At 35.3% G+C, this 27,551-nt stretch overlaps 1 protein-coding gene and 1 pseudogene across 3 annotated transcripts in view; one reads left to right on the top strand and one right to left on the bottom strand.

Annotated features, from left to right (window-relative positions):
• The window catches only part of LOC144300125 (putative charged multivesicular body protein 4B-like protein CHMP4BP1 pseudogene), a 79,269-nt pseudogene extending 69,319 nt beyond the window's left edge, over positions 1-9,950 (top strand).
• NKAIN3 (sodium/potassium transporting ATPase interacting 3) overlaps positions 1-27,551 on the bottom strand; it is a 617,017-nt gene that overhangs the window by 405,448 nt on the left and 184,018 nt on the right. The gene's annotated exons all lie outside the window — the stretch shown is intronic.

Genomic DNA, 27,551 nt, shown 5'->3' on the forward strand with positions numbered 1-27,551 from the left:
GTTATATCACCCATCGCTGCAAGTCGATTATATCATCTCTGAACAATACTAGTGTCAGAGAACTTATTACTTTGCAAGGTAGCTCTATCTGTTCATATGTGAATATTCTACTTTGAGTCTTCCTAAGCCAAAACATTTATAAGTAGTACCAGAACTCCATGTCATCCTGAGTAACATAAAATTAAATATATATATATACATATATATACATATACATACACATATATATACATATATATATATATTCCATTAAAGACCTTCCAAATATTTGAAAATGACTTTTTATCTCTAACTTTGTCCTATCTCCGTAAACAATCCCAGTCCTGACAAAGCAGGAAAGAATATCCAATGGGAAAAAAGACAGTGTCTTCAACAAATTGTGTTGGGAAAACTGGACAGCCACTTGTAGAAAAATGAAACGGAGCCATTTTCTTACACCATACACAAAAATTAACTCAAAATGGATGAAAGATCTAACTGTGAGACAGGAATTCATCAGAATCCTAGAGGAGAACACAGGCAGCAACCTCTTCGACCTCGGCCACAGCAACTTCTTGCTAGACACATCTCCAAAGGCAAGGGAAACAAAAGCAAAAATGAACTATTGGGACTTCACAAGATAAAAAGCTTTTGCACAGCAAAGGAAACAGTCAACAAAACCAAAAGACAGCCTACAGAATGGGAGAAGATATTTGCAAATGTCTTATCAGATAAAGGGCTAGTATCCAAGATCTATAAAGAACTTATTAAACTCAATACCCAGAAAACAGAAAATCCAGTCAAGAAATGGGCAGTAGACATGAATAGACATTTCTCCAAAGAAGACATAAAAATGGCCAATAGACACATGAAAAAATGCTCAACATCACTTGCTATTAGGGAAATACAAATCAAAACCACAATGGGATACTACCTCATAGCAGTCAGAATGGCTAAAAATAACAAGTCAGGAAGCAACAAATGTTGGGGAGGATGCAGAGAAAGGGGAACCCTCTCACACTGCTGGTGGGAATGCAAGCTGGTACAGCCACCCTGGAAAACAGTATGAAGTTTCCTCAAAAAGTTAAAAATAGAGCTACTCTATGACCCAGCAATTGCACTACTAGGTATTTACCCAAAGGATACAAACATAGTGATTAGAAGGGCACCTGCACCCCAATATTTATAGCAATGTCCATCATAGCCAAATATGGAAAGAGGCCAGATATCCACGGACAGATGAGTAGATAAGACGTGGTACATAAATAAATAGAATATCACTCAGCCATCAAAAAATGAAATCTTACAATTTGCAATGACATGGATGGAACTAGAGGGTATTATGCTAAGCGAGATATGTCAATCAAAGAAAGACAAATAGCATATGATCTCACTCATATGTGGTATTTAAGAAACAAAACAGAGGACCATAGGGGAAGGGAGGGAAAAATAAAATAAGATGGAATTAGAGAGGAAGACAAACCATAAGAGGCTCTTAACTATAGGAAGCAAACTGAGGGTTGCTGGAGGGATAGGGTAACTAGGTGATGGGCATTAAGAAGGGCATGGGATGTCATGAGCGTTGGGTGTTATATGCAACTGATGAATCACTGAACTCTACCTCTGGAACTATAATACACTATATGTTAATTAATTGAATTTAAATTTAAAAAACAAGCAAAAAATAGTCCCAATTCAAACACTTCCCATGTGCATGGTTTCCTCAACTTTCATGATTTTAGTTGCTGTCTTTATTCATTTAATATACATTTATTGAGCACCACCACATGCCAGGCATTGAGGATATACTGATGGATGAACAACATAGTACTTGCACGCATGGAGCTTAAAGTCTACTAAGAAAGGTAAATGCTTTAACATAGATAATTAGAAATGTGTGTTACAAAGCAGAAGGTCACAGTTACTATTCAATTCTTAAAAAGTAGTTCTTTGTGGGGTGCCTTGGTGGCTCAGTAGGTTGAGCATCTGCCTTCAGCTCAGGTCACAATCCTGGGGCTCAGGGATTGAGCCCTGCATGGGGCTCCCTGCTGGGTGGGGAATCTGCTTCTCCCTCTCTCTCTGCCCCTCCCCCCAGCTCATCCTTTCTGGCTCTCACTTGCACTCTTTCTCTCAAATAAATAAATATATAAAACCTTAAAATAAGAAAAAGGAAAGCCTAAATCTGTATGTAAAACTCCAAGAATTGTTTTAATGAAGGCAAGGTACATTAGGATGATTTATCACCTTGATCCAATTTACGATTCTTTTAATTTGGCTAAGATTGAAATAACTCAGAAATCACATATCAGAATAGAAAACAGTCATATTAAGGCTGAGGTAAATCAACATTTTGGCATATAGTTCACAGCAACTGCTGACTTCTATAATTATACCATGCTTCTCCAGGTAAAAGTATAAACTATCTTAAGGAAAACTTCCAAAGGAAGCCACCTGGTTCAATTAGTTAGTGCTCTGTTCAGATGACTAATGTGCATATCAAGAGCAGGGTCCTCACGTAGGTAGAAAAGGGTTTGATCCCCTTCCATTTCTTAAGATTTTCCATATGTTAAAAATAATGAAGAACAGCAAAAAGGAAATCCGTAAACTATTTTCTGCTAACGAGCTAGCAATTTTATATCAATATAAAGATTACTGAATGTGTAATCATATTCCCTACAGACATCACCCATAATTTCCTCCAAATGCCATCCTGCCTGGACATATACCTCCCCTTATGAGTAGTTTGCGCTGTATTATCCTGAGTATGGTGAATGAGTTGCATTACTGTAATGAGCAGATCATGTTGTGGTCTTCAGATGTTGTCAACTGTTAATCAAGGTATCCTACAAAATAAATAGGTAAGCAAAAAGTAGTTTGCTGATTAACAGGTAGTGTTCTACTAAAGCAACTGCATAATCTTCATGCACTTCAATTTTGTTTTTTTGGTTTTCTTGGCCTTGGATATTTTGTCTAGCATGTCAAGATGTCAATTCTGAAGCTTTGTAGGTTGTTTCTGGCTTTAACGTCCTATGAATCTTAATACTGCTTAATTAAGCTTAGATTAATTTCCTATCACCATCTCCATAATGTATAGAAAAGAAATGCTTCGGTTATTAAAAGACTAACTAAAAGATTAAAGAAATAACAAAATTTTAAAAGTTTCAAGAAACTTGACTACAAATGATGTTAAGTAATCTGTTTCCACTTTTGAAACAATCAGTTCTTATAATTCTATAAAATGTTTTTATGGCAGATTTTAGCATAGATCTTTTCAATCAAATATCTATGAAACAGCATGAGTCTAGAAACAGATTACTCACATGGTGTTTATTACCCCTTTGCATGTTCTGGATGAGTTGTACAGCTAGCTAAGTTAACTGCTGCTCAGAATATTCTGAGAGTAATAATCAATGCAGAAAAATAGCAGATGTCATAGATGTTGGGATTTTATCCTGCATCACTATGACATTTATTTGAACTCTTGTTTTGCAAACTCAATAACTTCTACTTTACTTTTTGCCTACCCTTAAGTGTTTTTACCTTTCTTTGTAAATTATCAGATATGAGTAGTAACCTAACTGGCCAAAGGTCAGTTGAAATATCTAATACCTACCACTTTGGAGAAAAAGGGAATTGCTAATGTTATTCTGGATCTTGAAATGCAGATGAGAATGTGAGTGTGTTTATAAATAATGCGCTCAGGATGAGATTGGTGAGGAAAATACACAGTACCCAATGTACTTTTCAAATACTGTTTAGAAATATTTATTTCCTTTAGGTAGTAGCAATGTATGTGTTATTTTTTTAAAGATTTTATTTATTTATTCATGAGAGACACAGAGAGAGAGACAGAGACAGAGACACAGGCAAAGGGAGAAGCAGGCTCCATGCAAGGAGCCCGATGTGGGACTCGATCCCGGGTCTCCAGGATCTCACCCCGGGCCTCAGGTGGCGCTAAACTGCTGCGCCACCAGGGCTGCCCCGTATGTGTCATTTAGAAAATGTATTGCAAATTCTGGTTTGCTTGTCTTCCAAAAAGTCTCATAAAAAAACATGTACTTCTGAGGATTGGAGCCTAATTTCTACATAAATTGTCTATCTATCTAGATAATCTATAAATCTATAATCATATATTATGCATGCTTTGGATAACCATCTAAATAGTTACAAATTGATTTGGGGAATTCTCTGAGGTTTAACACATTGCTCTCTTTGATATCCATGTTAGAATAGTCGTTGGATTTTTTTTAACCCAAACAGACTTTTCAGCATCTGGAACTGTTTTCAAGGAAGAAGAGTGGGTGAGTAGATCCAATGGTGAGCACTTGATTTTAGTTAATTGTACTTTATGATGGGTATACGCTGCTTTAAAATTACTGTAATAGAGCCATGGATGACAGCTGCCTCATTTCCAGACAAATGTAATCTAAATTAATTTAAATAAACTAAATTAGTTATCTCTACCTTATTCTTATACAAGGTTGTAGTGACAATGAAATAATATGATTCTTCCAAGTAGCTTAAGTTATTTAAGAATTGGATCAAAATTTCTTCTGCAGGGATTCAAGGTTCTAATTTCTGATCCCGAGCTATGTTGTAGATATATGAAAAGAGAACATGGTAGAGATTAGTAGTCAAGACTCTAGAGCCACACTGCCTGGGTTCCACCTCTTGGCTCTAGAGTTCACTTGCTGTGTGACCTAGACAAGCTAACTCAACCTTTCTGAGCCTCAGTTCTTCTTTGGTAAGGTGTGGTAATAACATCATCCCCTTGTTGGGTTGTTTTAAAGGTGAAATGAGTCATTATTTAAAATGTTTAATGCAAGCCATTTAAAGTGCTTAATGGGCATAGTAAGACCCCCTCCCCGCACCCCCCCCACACACATCCATGGGTGTATTATAATTATTATCACTGTGTTGATTAAGTGTCATTTGCTTTGGGGAAGCAGACCTAAGGCAACTATTGGCCTGTTGTATAATATTGAAGATGTTTAAGATATAACTGGGGCAGGATCCCAGCACTTGTTCTTGTAATTCTTCTGGGTCTGAGAAAGCAATACTTTTTGTACTTGTCCTACTCTCCCACCTTACCTGTGCTCTGACACCAAGTATCATCCCTGGTTCACATTACTGAATACTTCTAAGACAATGTAGATGTTAAGACCATACTAAAAATAAGTAGCCACTTATTTGCTTTGGATGTTGAAGATTAGGATTCAGGTTAATTCAAACATCATTCCCCTCAAACATCATTCAGATGATTTTTCTTTCTTGTGTTCTTACATAAGTCCTTAAATAAGGTTCTAGCTAACAGTGAAGGCAAGCTAGAACTTTCATTAGTTCCCTCACCATAAGAGCAGCAAAAACAATCTTTGTTCAGACTAAAGATTGCAATGCTATCATTAATAACGCTAAAACTTATTATCTAATAATAAATTAGATACTAAAACTAAAACTTGGTTATCTGATTTCTGAAGACAGTGATTTAGTAGAATTTTTAAAGTACAAATTGATACATTAAAGTAAGTTTTTAGCCTCAGTTTTTGATTTGGAAGATTACAACATTCTGCATGAAGTAACAAGAGATGGCAAGGTGGAGGGCAAGAAATGACTGAAATAAAGATGGAATAGCACATCAGTCTCCAAAGGCACAACATAAATACTGCCCCACTCCAAGGTACAGGGAAAAATAAACAGGAATGAAAACTCACTACTAACTTCAATACAAAGAGCTTTGAAATTAAAAATATATCAGGGCACCTGGGTGGCTCAGTGGTTGAGCATCTGCCTTTGGCTTGTGTTGTGATCCCGGGGTCCTGGGATCAAGTTCTACATAGGGCTCCCTGCAGGAAGCCTGCTTCTCCCTCTGCCTATGTCTCTGCCTGTTTCCCTGTGTCTCTCATGAAAAATTAACTTTAATTTTTAAAAAATGAAATTAAAAATATATCATTTTGCTTTTCCCTGAGGCTCTGGTTTGAGATACTGTGGATAAAAATTTATCTTCTCACTAAGATTCACTTCAGTCAAAGCCATTTATATCCACTACTGACAGATCACAAACCCAGTAAGGAAGGACCACATGTGGTGGCTTTCCTTGTGGTGTGTCATGTAATGTTTTAATATGGCTTATTAAATTTCAATAAAGACAATTTTTTCTGACAATTCAATAAGGCATAAACTCATCAAGAAGTAAAGGGAGTAGGTAGGGGACGTTTGGGAAATGTTCTCTTTCTAAACTATAAACTACCACTCAGTGTCTTAGTACTTAAAACTCACTCATTCTGAAGACTTAGTTCTAGCTCTCTCAATCATGTACACATGACCCAAAGGCTGGAAAAGAAAGGGGAAAAAAGAACTTAAGGGCATTTCAAAGTTTATTGTTAGCTTTACGATAGAACTCAATGAAATCAAAGAAAACAGCAACTGTGGCTATATTTGACATAAATGGACAAATCTTACCTAAAAGCCCTGCATACAGTCATGTATGTGAAATAGATCATTTTGACAGTCCTGAGTGCTTCATGGGTTCTAAATATTTTATGCCTTCCCCATTTGTTAATGCTTCCAGTCAAATACAGATATAGAGAGAAATACAGCAGGTATTTCCAGCAGTCAGACGCATTTAATAGACTATAGATAGAGTATGCCTGGCTTCTAAACTTAGGCTTGTTTCATTCACTTAGAATCTCAAGAAAGTATTTGTAAACTCAATGTTGTGTAATCCTGGAAAAGTATGCAGAATAGTAGATTCCGTAACTTTTTAACATGTTTTCTAAAGACCAGTTGTTTTTCACATAAATGAAACTGTCTGACCCCAGATAAGAAAAGCATTGGAGATTTCTGTTGTGCTTTAAATAAATATTCAGAGTTCCTTCCAAAGATCACATTGTGGACATTTTCTCATGGTAAACATTTGAGTTAGCAAATATAAACCCTACCAAAGAAAAAACACCACATAGCTTGAAAATCCTAAGACAACATTTGCTTCTTCAACAGACATTGATAAGACAATGTATGCTCAAACTAGGGACTATGTTCTCCTTGGAAACAGAACCAAAGAAAGAAAGCAAGCTGGAAAGATGCGTTAAATGGAGTTTGAAGGTTTTCTGTGTGCTTAACAAAAATCCATACTGTATCATATCCCTTATAACATTAAAAATCGATCTAGACTCTAGTTCAGTGGCTCTTCACAAAAAACTCTGAGTTATAACAATCGCCTTCTACCTCTTCTTTCATTGACTCATAGAGCTGCCTCCCTTAGCTCTGCTGTCTTTTTCTTTGGTTTTTCTGTTTGTTTTAAAAATACCCTTAAGAATATTCATGATATTAAAAGAATGAAGTATAGGATGATATGTATTGTACAATCTCAATTGTATAAAAGGATAGACATCAGACTTTCTCTCAACTCTAAGTGGCTTTTTCTTTATTATTTTCTGCATTTTTCTTTTTAAATTATATATTTTTTAAATTTAGATAATTTCTACCCCTAACATGGGGCTCAAATTCACAACCCTAAGATCAAGAGCCACATGCTCTACCTACTGAGCCAGCCAGGTCTCCTCTGCATTTTTTTTTTTTTTCATTTTCTAACACTTCTAAAATATACTGGTATTGTTTTTATAAATCTGAAAGTAAACATTATTATAGGCTTTTAATCCATTATCCACATATCTGAAATATTGAAAATGAAGTTTCTCATGATTTTAGCACTCCTTCATTTGGCAGCACAACCTGAACTGACCTAGCAAGAAACTATTTACAGCCTTTATCCATCTTGTGAGAATCCTGACATATTACTCTGCAGAAATACTAATGTGTTTGATTATGGAGTTCTGTCTCAGACTTCACTGGGTTTTTACAAAATTTATAGTCCATGTGTCATATTTCCAAAACCTAAAAAGTTCTGAATTCTGAAACACATTTCACCCTAAGCATTTCAGATGAAGAATTGTGTATCTTTCATAAAGTAAAAAAATTAGTAAGATTTTTCATGAAGCCTAAACGCTATATATTGATGGTCGTGATCCAATGCCATTGAGAACTCAGATGTGACTACTAGATATTTTGTTCTATAATGAAATAGGTCATAGTAAAGAAGATAACTGACAAACATTAATTTTTAAAACTGTTGTAGTAAATTCTATTTGCAGTAAGATCCACTAGCTCCTTCCCTTTGGAAGTCTCCATAATTTTGAAAATGCTATAATTGGATATTTTCTTATCTGATGCTTCCTTATGTGAGATTAACCTAAGGAGGCTGGACAAACACTATCATTCCTAAGTCCTAATATTCAGTGAGGTAAAGTCATTGATTCTACTAATATCCAGCAATACTCAAGTTAGACAAGTGCTTCTGATTCCCGTGATAATGTGTTTTGTTGTTTTTTTTCCAGCATACCATTCTGCCTTAAAACTTTGGAACAAACTTTTTTTAAACGTTTGGTTTTTTTAAAAGAACTTTTCCCATTTTCTACATAGACAGTATGAGGTAGAGCAAACACTATGAGTGCTGAGGTCAAACCAACAATGTCTCCCCACTTAGGAGACCCTGACCTTGAATAACTTATTGAACCTCTCTGATCCAGCTTCTCATCTCCAAAATGGAAATCATCATAGGTAAACTTTAAAAAATTCTAGCACATAGGCTGCAGTGGGTGGATACATGATCCCCACTAGCTTTGATTTTCCAAAACAGTATCGGGTAACTCAGGCAAAGACAGTTTAATGACAGTTTAATGGAATTTTATTTTAGATGACAATTTGGTTTTGTTTGTTTTTACACTTCAAATTTTTAGAGCTGGTTAGTCTTGGATAATTTTATATTTATTAAATTGAACTTCAAAGACTGTCACCAGTTTTGAGAAAAATAATCTCATTTTAGTGTATGCAGGAATGGATGCTGGATCGCGGCACAACTCAGTCACTTATTTACAAGTTAAGTTTTAAAAACTGTTCTGTTTTCTTCAGTCATCTTTCTCAATGGTCAAATTGTCATCCTATCTGTGTTAGAGAAATGAGTTTTTTTTAGCATTAAGTTTGATTCAGATATCGAGAAACTTACATATTTACATATTACATTATATATAATATATTTTATATATAAATAAGTAAGTGCTCCATATATGCATATGTATATGGAGAAAGAGAAAGAGAGAGGCAGAGATAGAGAGACAGAGACACACAGGGTGAGTTCACTACATAATTTCCTAAAATGCTTTGAGTGTATGAACAAGTGAGGAAAGCATTTACATATGTATTTTTATTTTATCAATAAAGCCTTATGAATTCACAGGACTTACGAATTTATTTGGGCTAAGTAAGAAGCAGGAACTCCTGGAGATAAAGACCCAGGAGGAGTTGATCACCGCTGCCAAGAAACACAGCACTAAGAACAAGTGTGCAGCCCCTAGGGCACTGACGTGCAATAAGAGGTAGGAGCAGCAGCTGGTGCAGATGGAGGGCAACCATGGAATTTCAGTGAGAGGCCCTGGAGAATGCCAATACTGACACCGAGGTGCTCTAGAATATGGGCTATTCCTCCAAGGCCATGAAGGTTGCCCAGGACAACATGGACACTGATCAAGATGAAGAGTTAATGCAGGCCATGGCTGACCAACAGGCACGAAGCAGAGGAGATTTCAACAGGTATTTCAAACCCTGTAGGATTTGGAGAAGAGTTTGACCAGGATGAGCTCCTGGCAGAATGAGAACTACAATAGGAGGAACTGGACAGGAATTTGCTGCAAATAAGTGGACCCGAACCAGTCCCTCTTCCAAATGTTCCCTTTCTAACCTTACCATCAAACCCACATGCCTATACCCTGTCTGGCCTTCCCGGCACATGCACACACCTACCCGTTGCACAGGCTTCCAGAGTCTGGCCGGCCCCGGCCCACATGGGACCAGTTCGATGGCTCCAGCCCAGTTCTCTATTTCCTTCATGTTGTCCTCTTCCTCTTCCTTCTTCTTGAATCTTCCTCCAAAGCAGCAGGGCCACATCACTGCTCACTCTCTGTGTAGTGGTCTGCACCCAGCCAGACTGGGATGGGGAGGGGAAAAGGGAAGGAAGTGGAAGGGGAGGATGGGAGGTGCCTTATGTTTATAATGTGGAATTTCTGTCAAATAAACTGTATTTGCAAATCCAACATAGAGCTTCTGGACTACGCTAATTTCACTGCTGAACCACAAAGGAAAGGGTTACCATTTGTAGTTGAAATGATCTGAAAGTGTAGCCTCTGTCCTTTTTAAGTCAGTGTACTTGTCGCACTTCTCTTTGTAAGACTCATATGGCACTGGCAGAAAAGTCGTTTTTTTGAAACCCATAAGCTTTTCCTTGTACTTAGCTCTAATCTGATTTTGCTTTCCTTGAGAGCTGTATTTCTGTTCATTGCCTGTGTCCTGGCCCCTCTGTTTACCACTCTGCACAATCCTCACTCCTACTCCCCTGGTTTTTAGTAGTTTGTGACACTGATTTGGAATAGATGTGTTCTCTTGAGAGCATGTGAGACTGCAGAGTTAAATTTGAGCTATATATTTTTCTAACATAGCTCTAAGATCCTTGTTGCTATTTGTGATAACTGATACTCATTGGAAACATGTGCATTCATTTATATTCAGATGAAATTATGTTTTGCACTATTAAATATCTCAATTAATTTTCATAAAAAGATAATTTGGAGATTAGGTCAAACAATAATTTGAAATACTTCTAAAATAAAAACCTCTAAGAAGGTTAATGATATTGTGTACATCCCAATATAAAATAGATATTTCCTTGACTAACCCTTGGAAAGTGACTTAAACTAGTTTGCTAAAAATAATGTTATTTGATATCATCTTATAATATGAGAGACTTAGCAAAACTTAACTGTAGGGTGTCCCTTATCTTTGTGAAAAAAGTATTATTAAAAAAATTCATCCTAGATGTAAATGTGACATATCACACAGTAAAGACAGTTGTATTATCTTACACATAATAACTATCATCTATAATAAGCAATTTATTAATTATAAACTTATCCACTTATTAATAGATTCAAAAAAGAAATTCACAACTTTCTCTTTTCTATACCCAATAATGGTTTCTATATGAAATAAAATTTATAAAACTTCATGTCTTAATTAGATTCTGAAATTCAAAATTTAGAGAAAACTATGTTGGCTTTTCCCCTTATATTAACTTATCAAGATTATTTCCTTTCATTAGGAAGGAAAATGTTCCATCCCACAAACAAACAGTATTAACCCAGAGTACTCAAATAAAGACCTTCTACTTCAAACAATATTCCACCCATTTATTTATTTTTATTTTTAAAAATATTTTATTTATTTATTCATGATAGACACACAGAGAGAGGCAGAGACATAGGCAGAGGGAAAATCAGACTTTCAGCAGGGAGCCCGATGCAGAACTTGATCTCAGGACCCCAGGGATCACATCTTGAGCCGAAGGCAGCTGCTCAACCACTGAACCACCCAGGTGCCCCTTCACCCACTGATCTATATCATTTGCCAAAGAAAAAGATATCTTTGATTATCCTTTATCCATTTGACTTGGAAGTCTCATCATACAGATACAATCAGGATTCCTTCCCTATATTTTGGACATTTAAAGAAGGGAAACCAAATTGACTATCAGGATCAATGGATCACTGGGATGTCTGAATTTCTGCTTCTGATGAATGAAGCAAGAAGTCATGAGAGCCAGACATTATTCATTACTTTTAGAAACAATTTTTAGACCTTTACCATGTGCATCGGTTGGCTATGTCTATGTCAGAGAATGAAAAAAAAGTACAAGATTCTTTCATATTGTGTCCAATAATCCTTTTCTCATGCACTATTTGGGTTGACTAGTGACAAAAGTGCTAGCAATGGGAAACAACAGACATCTAGACATATCTGTTTGATGTCAACTCTATTAATAATCACCACTTCCTCAAATAACAAAGAATTTACAAGTGGTTACTCAAAGGAAATAGATGAATTTGATTTTATTTCACTAAATAGAATCCTAATGGTTTAAGATTACTAACATACTTCCTAATTGACCTCACTTTCCAATGACATTAAGTAAAATAATTCCATTTCACATTTACCAATCACTGGTAGTAGAAACTAAAGATTCTAATCAACTACGTCTCAAAAGATGAGAGGTACTACATGGCCTGGTTTGCTTGAGACAGTCCTGATTAATGTCTATTTTCTCTGGGTAATATTAATCATGCCATTTTCTGTTGTCATCCTGGTTTGAATTATAAATTACATAGTCTTCTTAACTATACTTGATACTCACAAAATACTTCAAAAATCTCACCAGGAATGGCACCTTACTAACACAAAGCATTAGATTTCTCGCATCTTGTCAATTTGTATTAATGGCAAAAGATAGATTTTTTAGATACGCAAATCATATGCATAAAAAGTATGCCTTTCACACTAATGTTTATTAACAATAGCCAAAAGAAAGAAACAATGCAAATGTTCATCAACAGATTAATGGATAAACAAAATGCAGTATATACATACAATATAATATTATTCAGTCTTAAAAAGGAAGAAAATTCTGACACATGGGACAACATGGATGGACCTTAAAGACATTAGGCTAAGTGAATAAACTAGATTACCTAGAAAAATCAAATTCAAAAATATAGAAAGGGGTGTTACAGGGGTTAGGGAGAGAGAGGAATAGAGAGTTACTATTTACAGGGTTAGAGTTTCAATTTGGGATGATGAAAAAGTTTTGGTTGACAGTGGTTGAACAATAACATGAATGTATTTAACGCTACTGAAGTGTACATTTAAAAATGCCTAAAATGGTAAATTTCATATTAGGTACATTTTACCACAATGGAAAAAAAAAAGGCATGTATTAAAAGTAGGTGAAGGGAATTAAAAGGTACAAACTTCCAGTTATAAAATAAATAATTCATGGGGACCTAGTGTACAGCATGGGGAATACAGTCAGTAATATAATAATTTTGTGTGGTGACAGATGGTAACTAGATTTATCATTGGGTTCACTTTGTAATATATAAAAACATTGAATCACTATCATATACACCTGAAACCAACAAAATATTATATATAGGTCAATTGTACTTCATTTTTTAAAAAAGAAAAAAATAAGGAAAGTAATACAAGTCTTGTTAATTAATTTTTACATATGTTTTAATAATTTACTATAGTGTTTTTATTGAAAACCAGTAAAAGCTAGCCACGTGTCAAGATCTTGATGCCATACAAGGAATTTTGATAATACTAGCTGTATCTCAAGTGCCATAATCATATGCCTAAGATCCCTCCTTTATGTTATTATTAAGAGACTCTACAACCATTTTACATAAACTTTGTCAGTTGACTCAGCAACTATCAAAAGCATTTTGTTAGCTCCACCTAAACTTCTTTGGCTTAAGGTCGAATCTTAAAATCAGCAATCATAATGAATACATCAGAGTTGATTATTTTAATTCAGATCAGAACAGAAAACCTTTTCAGGATATTTAGTTGTTACTGCCTGTAAGTTATCAATTGTTATTATAACACCTCATCACCTTCTTGCCGCTCTGAATTGCTGTCACAACATTTCCTTTACTCATCTCTTTAAAACTACCATTGTAATCTATGGTTTTCAGTTTCCTGCTTATCAAGCACAACTATCCATATGCCTGAAACACTCTGGAGTGTATGCTTTTCCTCTCTTGTAGTCTCTCACCATTAGACTCAGAAGAAACAGCTAAGTCACCAGACCCCACACTTCAATATAAAGGGCTGTTTCTGCTCCCATTTTGAGGGTAGATTTTTACTGGAGTAAGGGGAAACCATATGGAAGACTAGAGAGGCCAGAAGCTAAGAGAGCCAGTAGAAAACGGGACTGCCACTATTCTTAATCTGCCTCCTCTCTTTCATTCCTGCATTCCTTGGTGCCTCCGCAAATGTATTGCCTCTTCTCAGCTCTGTGTAATTGTATAATACAATGAGTAAAGCAAAAATAGGAGAATGTACTCAGGAGCTAGACACTCCAGATTCAAATTTTTGCCCTAGCATTTGCTATGTAAACTTGGACAACTTCTTTAACCTCTCTAGGGCTCAAGTTTTGTTTTTTCTTTTTTGCTTTTTTTTTTTTTTTTTGCTTTTTTTAAATAAAAAATGTGGATATAATAACATCACTTACTTCTGAGGGTATTATGTAAAATGTTTAAAGTACTGTTAGAAATACTTGGCATATTGCTAGAAATCAAATATTATTAACTCTCCTCATGAACATGATTCCTTTATCACTTGGTAATTGCATACCCAGTCTTGATGAAAAATAACAATTCAAGTTCCAAATATTTCAAATAACTCAATCATTAAGTATAAGCCTTAAGTAACCACTCTTTCTTATTCCTTTTATTATATTTATATGGTCATTGAGAAGGATATATCTATCTTATCCCTTCGAATCTATTACTACAGTATAAGGGTGTTAGTAGTCAGAATGTGTAGGTTATAATCCTGGTTCCATTACTCATTGAGTTGCATGAATGTGAACAAGCTACCTGATTTTTTGATGCAGAATTTCCTAATGAGTAGAATAGGAATACTTTTATTATTTATTTATAGGTTTGTTACGTGTATTAAAACAATTATCCCAATGCCTATCAAATAGTACCTGATGAAAAAACATCTCTGTAAACTGCAAGCACGAATAAGTAAGAAAATCTTCTTAGGAGGAAACAGAATAATAGGGGAGAGACAAAATAATTTAAAAGAACATAAGAAGTACCCTCAAAATATAAGGGACGATAATAAGAGTGAGGTAATAAACAGTTTAAAGGAAGAACTAACTGGAGATAACAGGTGTGAAAATATAATAGTTAAAATAAAGAGCTACCTTGATAAGTTGAATGGCAAAGGAAACACAGATGAAAATGGTCAAGTGATGCAATTACAATAGAAAGCATGAGGCGGTTGAAGAAATAGAAAAGAAGGGCTATGGAGGAGAAAATACATGTCTACACTATAAAAAATAGTTTGAAAATAAGAAAAAGTAGTGGAGGAGCAACAATATATTTAAACATGTTAATTAGTAATCAGCAATTTTCCAAAATTAAAGAAAGATAAAAAGAAAGATAAAAACCTTAAAGTGGGTCACAGAATGACAGTTTAGATAAGAAAATAATCCAAACAAGTCATATTGTAATAAATTTAAACAATACCAAGGACAAAGAGAAAATTCTAAAGGGTTTCAGGGAAAACACTACCAACAAAAAGAAAAAAATAATTCAAATTGACATTGTACTACAATATAGCAATAATGTATATAAGAAATATACAAATTATATTTCAAAGCATTGAAGAAAGCTTAAGCCTAAAATTTATAGGATTAAAATTAGTCATTCTCAAGGATACCACATCTGAGAATTTCTTCCGCAACAAAATACTCTGTAATGCATTCTTAAAAAGGTAAACCAACAAGAAGAGAAATAAATTCAAAAAGGTACTAGGAGGGGTGCCTGGATGGCTCAGTCAGTTAAATATCTATCTTGGGCTCAGGTTGTGATATTGGGGTCCTGGGATCAAGCCCGGCATCGGGCTCTCTGCTCCATAGGGAGCCTACTTCTCCCTCTCCCTCTGCCTGCTGCTCCCCCTGCTTGTTCTCTCTCTCTCTCTCTCTCTCTCTCACTAAAGTACTAAGAAATATGGAAAATAAGGATGAATGAATAAATAAAGTGTACTGTGGTCTAAATAAAAATTTGCTCCTTCTACCCAGGAAGAAAATTATATCCATAAATATACAAAACTAAGTTATTTACTCTATATTATCCAATACAGTAGCTACTGGCCATATTTGGATATTTAAATTAAATTAAATTAAATTAAAAATTAAGTTCCTCAGGCAGTCATAGTAGTCACACTTTGAGTGCTCAATAGACATGTGGCTGGTGACTACTGTTGGGTAGCACAGTTATAGAATGTGTCCAACATCATAGAAAGTTCTGTTCTACAGTGCTGTTGTAGATGATATGCCACATGGTAATTATGGGTGACAGTCAGGAAAAGAGGGTCAGTAGAGGAAAGAGAGTGTCTTGGGAGATATATCTCTTCCAGAGGAAGACGTACATAATGACATATGCAAGATACTGATGTAATAAAAGAACTATAAATACGTTATATTAGGTCTAATTAACAGAAAGAAAAAAAACAAATACATAATTTCTACAATTAAGATATTTTACCACTTCAAAGAAAGAAAAATAACTTTGTATGTAATTGAAAACTTTGGTATAATAGAAATAAGTTATAACTAAAATTACAATAAATATAAATGGATAAAGTATTTAATAGTGACTCTCGATAGAATGCTTAAAAATTGATTCAACAATATTAAATTACCTATAAGAGCTATTCATTAGTGACAAAAAGATGCAGAAGGAGAAGAATTAAAAATAAAGTGAGGAGAGAAGGAAAACGATAAAATAAGAAAATAATATGAACTAGTTGACAATTGCAGTGGTAATTAAAGTAACTGATAAATGGAATTTGAGACAAAAAATAAATCAAAAGCAACAATGAAGGATGATATATACTACCAGAAAAAAATCATAGGTAAGTCCGAATATCATAAATATGTATGCATTTGTCTATATTGACATTAAAACTGCATCAAGTATCACATCTCTAGGAAAAATAAATTAATGAACAACTGTGATGGAGATTCTGAAGACCATTCTTTTTCTTTTTTTTAAAGATTTTATTTATTTATTCATGAGAGACACAGAGAGAGGAAGAGACATAGGCAGAGGGAGAAGCAGGCTTGGGGAGGTGGGGCAGGGAGGAAGGGAGAAGCCTGATGTGGAACTCAATCTCAGGACCCCTGGATCACGACCTGAGCCAAAGGTAGACGCTCAACCACTGAGTCACCCAGACACCCCTCTGAAGACAATTCTTACAGAAACTGATAGGTAAAGATAAAAGAATAACACAATGTCAGAATTTTTTAATAAGATGACTCATAAGCTAAAGTTAACAGATACATACATACTCTTATACTGAATAGAATAAACATTTTATGTATGAAACACACACAAAAGTCAATGATGAAATAACTTTCAAAGGAAACCTCAGTAAATTTCAAAGAATTGATATATTTTTATATTCACTAATCATAGGAATTAGAAATCAGTAAAAAAAATAACTAAAACCGTATATATCTGTAACTAAGACTTACTACTAAGTAAATGAGCTGAAATGGTAATAGTATGGGAAATTAGGAACAGTTTAAAGCTAAATGACAGGGACACCTGGGAGGCTCAATGGTTGAGCATCTGCCTTGGCTCAGGGCGTGATCCTGCTGTCCTGGGATCAAATCCTGAATGGGGCTCCCTGCAGAAAGCCTGCTTATCCCTCTGCCTGTATCTCTGCCTCTCTCTTTCTCTCTGTGTCTCTCATGAATCAATAAATAAAAATCTTTAAAAAAGATAAAGCTAAATGATAAAAAAAAAACTACACATCTACAAACATGGGACACAGCTAACAAAGGGCACAGAAAAATTGCAGCTTGAAATGGATTTAATGGAAAAAAAGGGAAATGAAAACACATGAAATAAGAAAAAAGAAGAGAAAAAGATAATAAAGCCAAAGAAGTAAAGAGAAGATGAAATTAAAGTCGGTAATCAGTGACATAACCAAGAAACACTAACAATTCAAAGAGATGAACAAACAAAACTGAATTTTTGAAAATACTAAGTTAGACAAGCTTCTGTTAACACTTTTTTAAAAATGTAGATGGGAAGTGAAAAGATCTAAGTAAACAAATTAAGAAAAGAAATACTTCCAGATATAAGAACTTAAAATAATATGACCTTCATCCATATACCAATAACTATAAAAATCTTTCTAAAAAGATACATTTTGGGCAGCGCAGGTGGCTCAGCGGTTTAGCACTGCCTTCAGCCCAGGGCGTGATCCTGGAGACCTGGGATCGAGTACCGCGTCAGGCTCCCTGCTTCTCCCTCTGCCTGTGTCTCTGCCTCTCTCTCTCTCTCTCTCTGTCTCATGAATAAATAAATAAAATATTTTAAATAAATAGATTAATAAAATAAAAAGATACATTTCTAGGAAAAGGCAAAATGCCAAAACTGGTAATATTGATCTCATGAATATGACAATGACTACTGAAAAACTGAAATATAAATTAAACATTTTCCTTTCCACCAAAAAAGATCCAAAGCTCAGACAATTTTACAAAAAATTCTGCTAAACTTTCAAGGAACAAATAATACAAACTGGATAATGAAAAAAAGAAATTTGTATGGACACTTTTCAAGTGTGAAAGAAAAGCCAAATTGAGTAAATTAGCTCTTCTACCTCAATTTAACAAAAATAATATACTGTTTGAGTAGGATTTAATTTAGAGATACAAGCATGTTTTACTATCAGAACATCTATCAATTCAATTTATCAAACTAATGAATTAATGGGAAAAAATTAGGATTTTCTTAAATAAAAGGTGTTTGATTAAATTTGTATCAAAATAAAAATTCTGAGAAAAGCAAAACTAAAGGGAAATTCCTTAACTTGATAAAGGCAGTATACCAAAAACCAAACATAATGGACTAACTTTGGCACATTTTTACCCAATTTTATTGGCATAATATTGATATAAAGTACTACAGAAGTTTACAGCATACAGCATAATGATTTACATATATCATGAAATGATTACCAATTAGTTACCATCCATCTCATACAAAAAAGAAAAAAGAAAAAGAATTTGTTTTATTATGATGGAAACTCTTAAGATTTACTCTCCTAACAATTTTTATAAATATACAGCAGTGGTGCATATTTTTTTTTCCAGTGGTGCATATTTTTTAAAAGAGGAAATGAAGCAAAGATGTTCCTTATTAACTTTATTTTACCTTATTTTATTTTATATTATTTGTTTCTACATAGTACTGACAGTCCTAAAAAAATGAAATAAGATAAAATTACATAGGTACAAGGATTGGGAAATAAAGAGATAAAATAGTCATTATTGACCAATATATGTCCATCTACAAGGAAAGTGCAATGGAATTAACAGATGAGATGAGCACTGGGTGTTGTATTCTATGTTGGCAAATTGAATTTAAATAAATTTTTTTTAAAAAACCTTTACTTATTAACACTACTAACAGATATAAAAAGACCCAAACAAATGGAGAGTTATACTCTGTTCACTGATAGACAACACTGTAAATGTATTAACTCTTATTAAACGTATTTATACTGAAGACTTGAGGTAAATTACTTATCTAATCAGATAGTAATTAAATACTACATACTACACACATACCAAGAAGAAGCAAAATATCACACCTATAGTAAGTCAAAATAGTAGGGAGCTTAATTCTTATCAGTTGGATTGTGTGCTACTTCTTAAAAAAAAAAGAAAAAGAATAAAAAGCATAGCCCTTTGCTTGAACCAATGAGACCTAAACTATAGATTACCTGTATTTTAAAATTGTAGATGTAATAACAAAAGGTAAAAACAAAGCAGAAACAGGATAGAAAACAGATAAACCAAGCTTAGCGTGTTATCACCAGATGAAGCCTTCTAAATAGAGAATACCTGGCAGCACGAGAGGACACAGATCAGCACTGAGGCTGATTCTGAGAGCAAAACTTGCAAAAGTCATGGAAGTTCTGAAATAAGTCAGGATATTCGAAACTGAAGTTCTGAGCAAACATTTATTGCCTCACACTTAATACAGTCTTGCAATAGCCACAAAACTGATCTGCCTGCCTGTGGCACCCCACAGCAGATTAATCTTTCTGGAACACTGTATGTCAAGAGAGTAAAAAATGTCTGAGAGTGAAGATATGTCATTGCCATCTTTATTGCACAGTCCTTAGCACTCTCTTGATGAAATAAAGGAGAAGCAGTGTAGCCATGAGAAATTTACTGAAGAGCAAGAGAGCAAGCATGAACATGTATGCAGGCGGCAGGGTGCAGACAGGAGAAAAATGAAAATGAGCCAGTGTGGATGAAGGAGACCTCAGGGCAATGAAAGGAGAAAAGGACTGAACGAAGAGTAGAGTTCGACCACGGCTTAGGACAACAGGAGGGGACCTTACTTTCTAAGACCGCGCAAAAGTGACACACTTGTCATTATATTGGCTAAACTGATTCTTACCACATCCACTGAAAAATGCTGCCTGTCAGCTGCAAATTTTCTCCGAATCTTGATCAGCTTTTCATCCCCAGTGGAGGCTGAACAAGAATCGCTTGATTAACATTAATTTCTGAACGAGACCTAAGAAGTCATAAAACTCCTATCTCAAGGGCACCTTTGGTTTGGGTTGGATTCTGTTCTGGTATATACTTATCTCCTGGGTCCTTTCAGTGTTCCGTATGGAGGGTAACTAAAAAGACTGACAAATCAATAGTAGAGATAATGATGTTTTCCTAATTCAAGAACTGCCCTGACCTTGGAATTGCATAAGGGAGTAAACAAAATGCACGTTTTAGGAAAGGCAGAGCATCCAATCCTGGTTACAAAAAGAAAGGCGGAATTCAATGAAAAAGTGGGTCCTGAATGTCTATCAATTAAAATTAGCATCCAAATGTAAGCAAGAAAGCCTCCCCACCCCCATATTAATCATATCTGCTTCCCCACACAGTAAGCAAAACAACAACTATAAACCAGTATGGGAACAATAGTTAAATCAAAGCAGTAAAATAAAATGCTTCCCCAACACAAGCAGCACACTCATAACTTAGCAGCAAACAAACAAAAATGCTTCTCTGTTGACTGTACCTCATGTTTGGTGGCAATGGTTGTTCAATGCAAATGAACAGAGGAAACTGTGAAAAGAGAACATCTTTGGTAACATCTGCCCGCAAATGTTCAGAACACTCAGCATTTGAGTCCATGTGGCTAAGTACAAATGTTAATGAGTCTGCATTAGATTGGATGGAGTATGAAGACTGCCAAGTCTGACACCTGGAGTAACTCGAGGGGTGACAATCTGTGTGCTGGATACATTTTTAAAAAAAATTCAGGATGAATGCTGAAGTGCAGAGACACTTGACGGAAATCTATTCGTTAGCCAAAATGATGCTGGCATTTTTAATTTGCTTTCTTGCTTCCAGGCTCAAATAGCTGCTAAGTTTGAACTTTTTAAGAAATGAAAGCGTGGCCTAGCCAGGATCAAAATTACGCTAACAGAGAAGCTGGAGCTGCATGGTAATTGTCCCAACAGTCTCCTAAAATGTGATGCCTCCCTTTCAATGTGTGATTTGCAAGTTGTACTTAACAGAGCCATCTTCGAGGTTGTGGTAAGTGTTCATATGTCATAATCCAGAGGACACGGATGCTAACCCTGGCACATCGACTCCCAACCCCCCCTGCACAAATGTGGACCACAGCCAGAATCATCATTTATTCATCACATCAGATACATCCCTCCCCCCTGCTTCAAATCTTTCAAGAGTTATCTAGTGACCCTTGAATAAAGCCTAATGTCCTTAATTAACTTGGCCTGGAAGGTCCTGCATGACTGGCCTGCCTACCTCTTTACTCCACTTGCGCCACACTCCTGATTGCTTCTATGCTTCAGCTATACTGTCATTTAGTCCCCAACACCATGGTAGTTGCTCCTGACACTGGCCTCAAGGGCATCTTTGAGAAGCGGAACTTGAGAAGAGAAACAATATGGTAGATAGTCCAGGGTGATTCTGGGTGACAGACTGGTCTGTGAGCTAAGAGACTCATTGGGGCACTCATAAGCCACAAAAAGGGGAGGTGGAGCTCACAGCAACCTTAATTGGGTGTATATGTAAATGTCACTCTATTTGTGAACACAGATTGCATTTGATCTTAGCACACTGATCAAATGCTAAAGGAGGAAAGAATAAAAATTAATTTTATTCTTTTCTTCCAGATAAGGATGGGACTATGACCCGTGGAAAGAAATACAAGAAAAACATGAAACTTGCCGAAGGAAGCATAGAGAAAGGGGCTCGAAAGAAGGGTAGGGAGCAGCAGGTCCTATGGATCCCAAGATGCCCTGCTCAGGGGATCCATAGGACATTTTCAAATGAGGGAGCATTATGAACTTATAAAAATAATTAATATGTTCATTACAGAAAATGTGGAAAATTGGAAACATAGGAAGATATAAAAAGTATCACCCAAGATCTGTGCACAAAAGACCATAAAATGTTAAACCTCTGCTCTATTTTCTTCCAGTCTTTTTTGACATATGTAGTTTTCACAATTATGTTTAGGTTTTTACATAGTGGACAATTTACCCCTTTTGTAGCATTTTCCCAAGCGTCTTAAATCTTTCCTAATCTTAAATTTAAACGACTATATTGATCCCAAAAGGAAGATGGACCATCATATTTTTATCTAAGCTTCCTACGTGGAAGACCCTTCCAGTTTTGCACATATATAAATATTCACTGTGGCAATTACTTTTGCCATTAGACATTTCTAAGTTCACAGTTTCTAAGTATAAACTGAGGACTTCCAAAATGTTGTCTTCACTGCTCTCGGTGGCTCCCATAACTTCAGAGTTTCATAGACTCTTCCTTACACAGGAAGACAGTTCTTACCCTGTAGCATCTATAAGTCATTTTAAGTCACTGCTGGAAGTTTCAGAAAAACACTGCCCAGTCATCAATCAACACTTCAGGATGCCCACGTTCACACGTAAAATGGAGACTGTGTATAAATAAAACATCTCAATATTCTGTTATTTGTGTATATCTTTAAGCCTGGGAGAGTTTATTTTGCAAGGCAAATTTAATTTTTCTTTCTTTAACTAAGAGTGTTAAAGTTTTGTTTCAACTCAGGAGGCATTTTATGATGATTCTTTAAGGGCAATTTAAATAAATTGGTTGTACTTATTTTCTTGTTTCAGTGGTTATTCTGAGTGATATGATAGGTCATTATTGGTCTCATGGTTTTTCATATGTTTTTAGCCCCTCTATGCCAAAAGAAAGGTATTCTACTGCTCATACTAACAATCTTGCAAATTTCACATCCCATAATAGCAATTTGTAATCATACGTCTCTCCTTCTAACTCATTTACCTCTGTTTTAACCTCATGAAATGAAAATTTAAATGATTAGGAAAACAATATATTGAAGAATCTAAAACAATCTTTCATTTACTTTGGCACATGATACTTAGATTGAAATGTAATTACTAATTCATTTTAATACACAGCCCCCTCTTGGTTATCTCACACATCAAAATTACATTTTTTTCACTTTGCAGGGAACTCAATTTCTTAATTCTGCTCGTGCAAAGCCTGCTACATTTGAGAAACATGAAAAATGCAAACTGCCAGGGCAAATGGCATCCGTTCAATAGCCTGTGCCATCACCATTCATTCTACAAAGTAGATTTATGATTCTATATTATTTCTACAGAAACCTAGTCGACATTTATATCATTGTTATTTTAGGAAACTGATCAACATGTAATAACTTCTAATTAAGTGAATAAAACGATGATATCTGAAAAAGGAGAATGTCTCCAATTTCTATGTGTTAATATAATTGGATTATAGTGTACTCAACAACTAATAATAAAAAAAGATGAGAATTGGAATCTATCAATAGTTAAGTAGAACTTCTACATTCATTAAGCTGGTGTTCACAGCTGTTTTATAACCACTTAAACTGACAAGAAAGAATGTAATGGCTTTATTCTGCCTCATTCAAAATATCCATATTAAATTCTACTTAAATAAATAAAAGATGTCAGCACAGTTTAGACTCTTCTCAGAAAATACCTTTAGTGTACAATTCTTAGCTCTGAATTCAACTCCACTCAAGAACAAGAAAAACTTCACCTGGCTGCCTTAATTAGAATACAGCTACTAAGACTCAAGGTAAAATATGAGTGAAGTGAAACTTTCAAAGAGCTCTTTTTTGAGACTTTACAATATTCCTTTATCAGTGAGGATGGAGAGATAAGGACTTTTCCACATATCCTCTGGTGGACGGTGAGATACCTAATATCTGAAGGGCAATTTGATAATCTGCTACATTATAGTTTTTATATGTTCCAATACACTGACCCATCAATTCCCCTTCGGGAATTTATCTTGAAGGAAAACAAAAAAATTGAAGGGGAGTGAAAAGATTAACATCTAAGCATATTTATTTCAGCATATCTTTATGAGATTAAAACACTGGGGATAAAGGGATGCCTGGGTGGCTCAGTGGTTGAGCATCTGCCTTGGGCTCAGGTAATGATCCTGGGGTCTTGGGATGAAGTCCCACATCGGGCTCCCCGCAGGGAGTCTGCTTCTCCATCTGCCTCTTTCTCTGTGTCTCTCAATGAATAAATAAATAAAATCTTTAAAAATTTTTTAAAAAATAAAAAAATAAAACTCAGGATAAAATAGAGCAGGATTATATATGTTAAAGAATTACAATCTGTTCATATAAAGGCATACTATGTACAATATTTAATGACTAGGGAAAGTACCATCATTACATATCAATTAATTATTTTACTTTATTTATTTATAAAGAGAAAGTGAGTGTGAGTAGGGAGGGGTGGAGAGAGGAGAAGGAGAGAAAGAGAATTTCAAGCAGGCTCCACGTCCAGTGCAGAGCCCCGCTGGGGGCTCCATCTCATGACTCTGAGATCATGACCTGAGCCGAAATCAAGTCAGACACTTAGCTGATTGAGTCACTCAGGCATTACATTTTGAATGAAAAAGGACTAAAAAACAGTGTTTGTAGTATGATACGAAGTTTTAAAACTTATACTTGCTTAAATGTACATCTTAGAAAAAAATCCTAAAATGATGTACATCAAAATATCATTTTTTATCATCAGAGAGGTGATTTTAAATATTTTAAATATTTTCTACATTTCAAATGAAGGTATCTTACTTTGTAATCTTTAATAACAATACATATTAATTTCTAATCAGTGTAAAGGAGTGAAAAGAGGTGAACTTTATCTTCGGGCCACTTATATATACTTATATACCCGGAGAAAACAAATTAAAAATTACTATAGTTGATTTTAGCAACAACTCCTTTTCTGCAAAGTTTGTAAGGAATTAAAATTATTTCTTTTACTTTATACATCGACTTAAGTTGGTTATTTCTATTTTATAGAGGATCCATTTGCCCACCAAGCCAATCCCCATGCCCCTCACATTGCAAGTCTGGCAGCATGTGGATTTGGTAAAGGTACACATAAAGGAAGCTGTGTTAGGAGAGATTTTATTGTGTCTACAACCTTCAGTTGTCAGAATCCGATGTTGCTGTGAATCACGAACTGGTTATTAGGCCCCCAGGAGGAATTGCCTTTAACAATCAAAAAGCCGAGCCCTGAGGTCCAATAAAGTCTTCATACTTCCAGTAGCCAAAGGTAGGCCACAAAAAAATCCCAGCAAACCCTAGGGTAGAATTTCAGAGCCTAAAGTGTCTTACCTCAGCAGCTGGAAGTATTAGCCATGACTAGAAATTTGTCAATTTATCAAAAATCTCCACTTTTTTTTCATTCTCTTTTTCTCTCCTCTCTTCTTCCCTGTCCCCAGCCTTCATCTTTCCATCCATTGCTCAGAGCTCAGTGTGTTCTAGCACTCTCCTGGCTAATGCCTGCTATTGGGAAAGGGAGCATATTTTACGACATGAAAGAATGACTGATGTATCTCAAAGCTCCTTCAGTGTTAACAGATGTTCTGTAAAAAATTGGGGAAGAGAGAGGTGTTCAAGGTTAGTTTGTTTATTTTTTAACCACAGGATTTCTTAGCTCCTTAATACACACGGGTATAGCTGATTTTCAAGAGAGGTCAAGAGACTGAATGCTTTCTAAGTTTAATCATCACGAAACCCTTTTCATCACAAAGCATATCCAGGACTCATGCTTTTCAAAAGACATTTTAAAAAATCTTTGCCTAAATCCAGTGGTATTTTCTTTTAGGTAGAGTTTGAAGCCTTTATAGAAAGAAATGAATTGATTATGTTGCAATTTCTTTCATTACCTACATCAGGTGTAGGAGCAGAGAGTTGAGGGAAAAGATGTGTCCCTTCCTTAGAATTTTCCTTAAATTATACATCACGGGGTCTCTACCTTAACACAGCCCTGGTTCTCATAAGGCAGAACACCCCTGCTACCCAGCAGGACCTACTCAGGGCTGAAAAGTGGGTGGCCACATTTCTAGTCAACTCCATTGTCACTGCACCCAGGAATTGTACCCCTGATTACTCCCAATGGGAGTAAAGCCCTCATCTTTTGAACTCTCATCCCATATTTTGCCCATCTCTTTCTTGTTTCATTGTTTTCTCTCTCCCTCTCCTCTCTCACATTGTGAAATTTGAGAGCAGAGCCCTTGACTGACCCATCTTCGTAGTATCCCTGGCATCCTGCAAAATGTCTTTCACATCACAGAACAAATGTCCCTGGACAAAGGATGATTTCTCTGTATTTCTTAAGAAGAGTAGAGATCTTCTTCTATAATGTCAATACAAATCTCTATAAAAGCACTTATCCCAGGCTGTGATTGTGTATTTTATGTTTATTTCCTTCATTAGATCTTGTCCTATTCACCTTGGTGGGCTCAACATGAAGCTCACACAGACTATAAGTCCCATGAGGACAGAGAGTGTACCTGTCTTGATTGTACCTGTATCACCACTTGGTGAGTGCTCAATAAAAATGCTGGACAAATGGACTGTAGGCTGGATGGACATCAAATGCACGAAAGGCTAACAAGATCTTAAAGGTCTGATTTCATGCCCTCCCTTGACTTTCATATTCATTAAAGACTTAGTTTCAGAAACCACAGAAGGGAGAAACTATAGATATTGCAGCCAAGGAAATTTCCAGCTCCTTTCAGTCCACTTAATTCAATTAATTAAACTGAATGTCAATGAAATTTAAAGTAATAACCCCCAATTTGCGACTTGGTTAAAGAAAAATCCCCATCACCTTATAAAAAAAGTCTAATAGGTATCTCAATTCCCGTTTCTGATAGAGCTTTTAAAAATGGATTCACTGGACACAGGGCTTAAGAAATCACTATAAGATGCAAATAAAGTTACCAAATCTGTGGAGACAGTATTTGCTATACATTTGCTTATATTTTTTTTCTAGTAATTCAAGCGATGAATATGCCAGATGGTATTTTTATTTTACTTATATCCATAAACACTCTGTCTTTTGCATTTTAAGCCTTTATCTTTTCAAGCAGCAAAATTGAGAAGAAGGTACACAGATCTCTCACATACCTCTTGTTCCCACACATGCATAGCCTTCCCCTTTATCAATACACTCTACCAGAGTAGTACATTTTGTTACAACTGGTGAACTTACTATTTTTTTCTCTTTCTTAATCAAATTCTATGAGTTGATCATTTTGATTCCTCACTTCCTACCAAGAGACTGTCAATAACCTGAAGTAATTTTAGAAGAAGTTGATGCTTCTGCTCAGAGATGGCTCATAAACTTGTGACTTCAAATTTAGCAGGAAATGCCCTTTAATAACACTAAATTTTCAGTTGTATTGAACTGAAATCATTTGAATTTTATTTGAATAAGGAAATATCAGGGGCACCTGG

Source organism: Canis aureus, chromosome 28 (genome assembly GCF_053574225.1).
Source record: "Canis aureus isolate CA01 chromosome 28, VMU_Caureus_v.1.0, whole genome shotgun sequence".
NCBI classification, from domain to species: domain Eukaryota; kingdom Metazoa; phylum Chordata; class Mammalia; order Carnivora; family Canidae; genus Canis; species Canis aureus.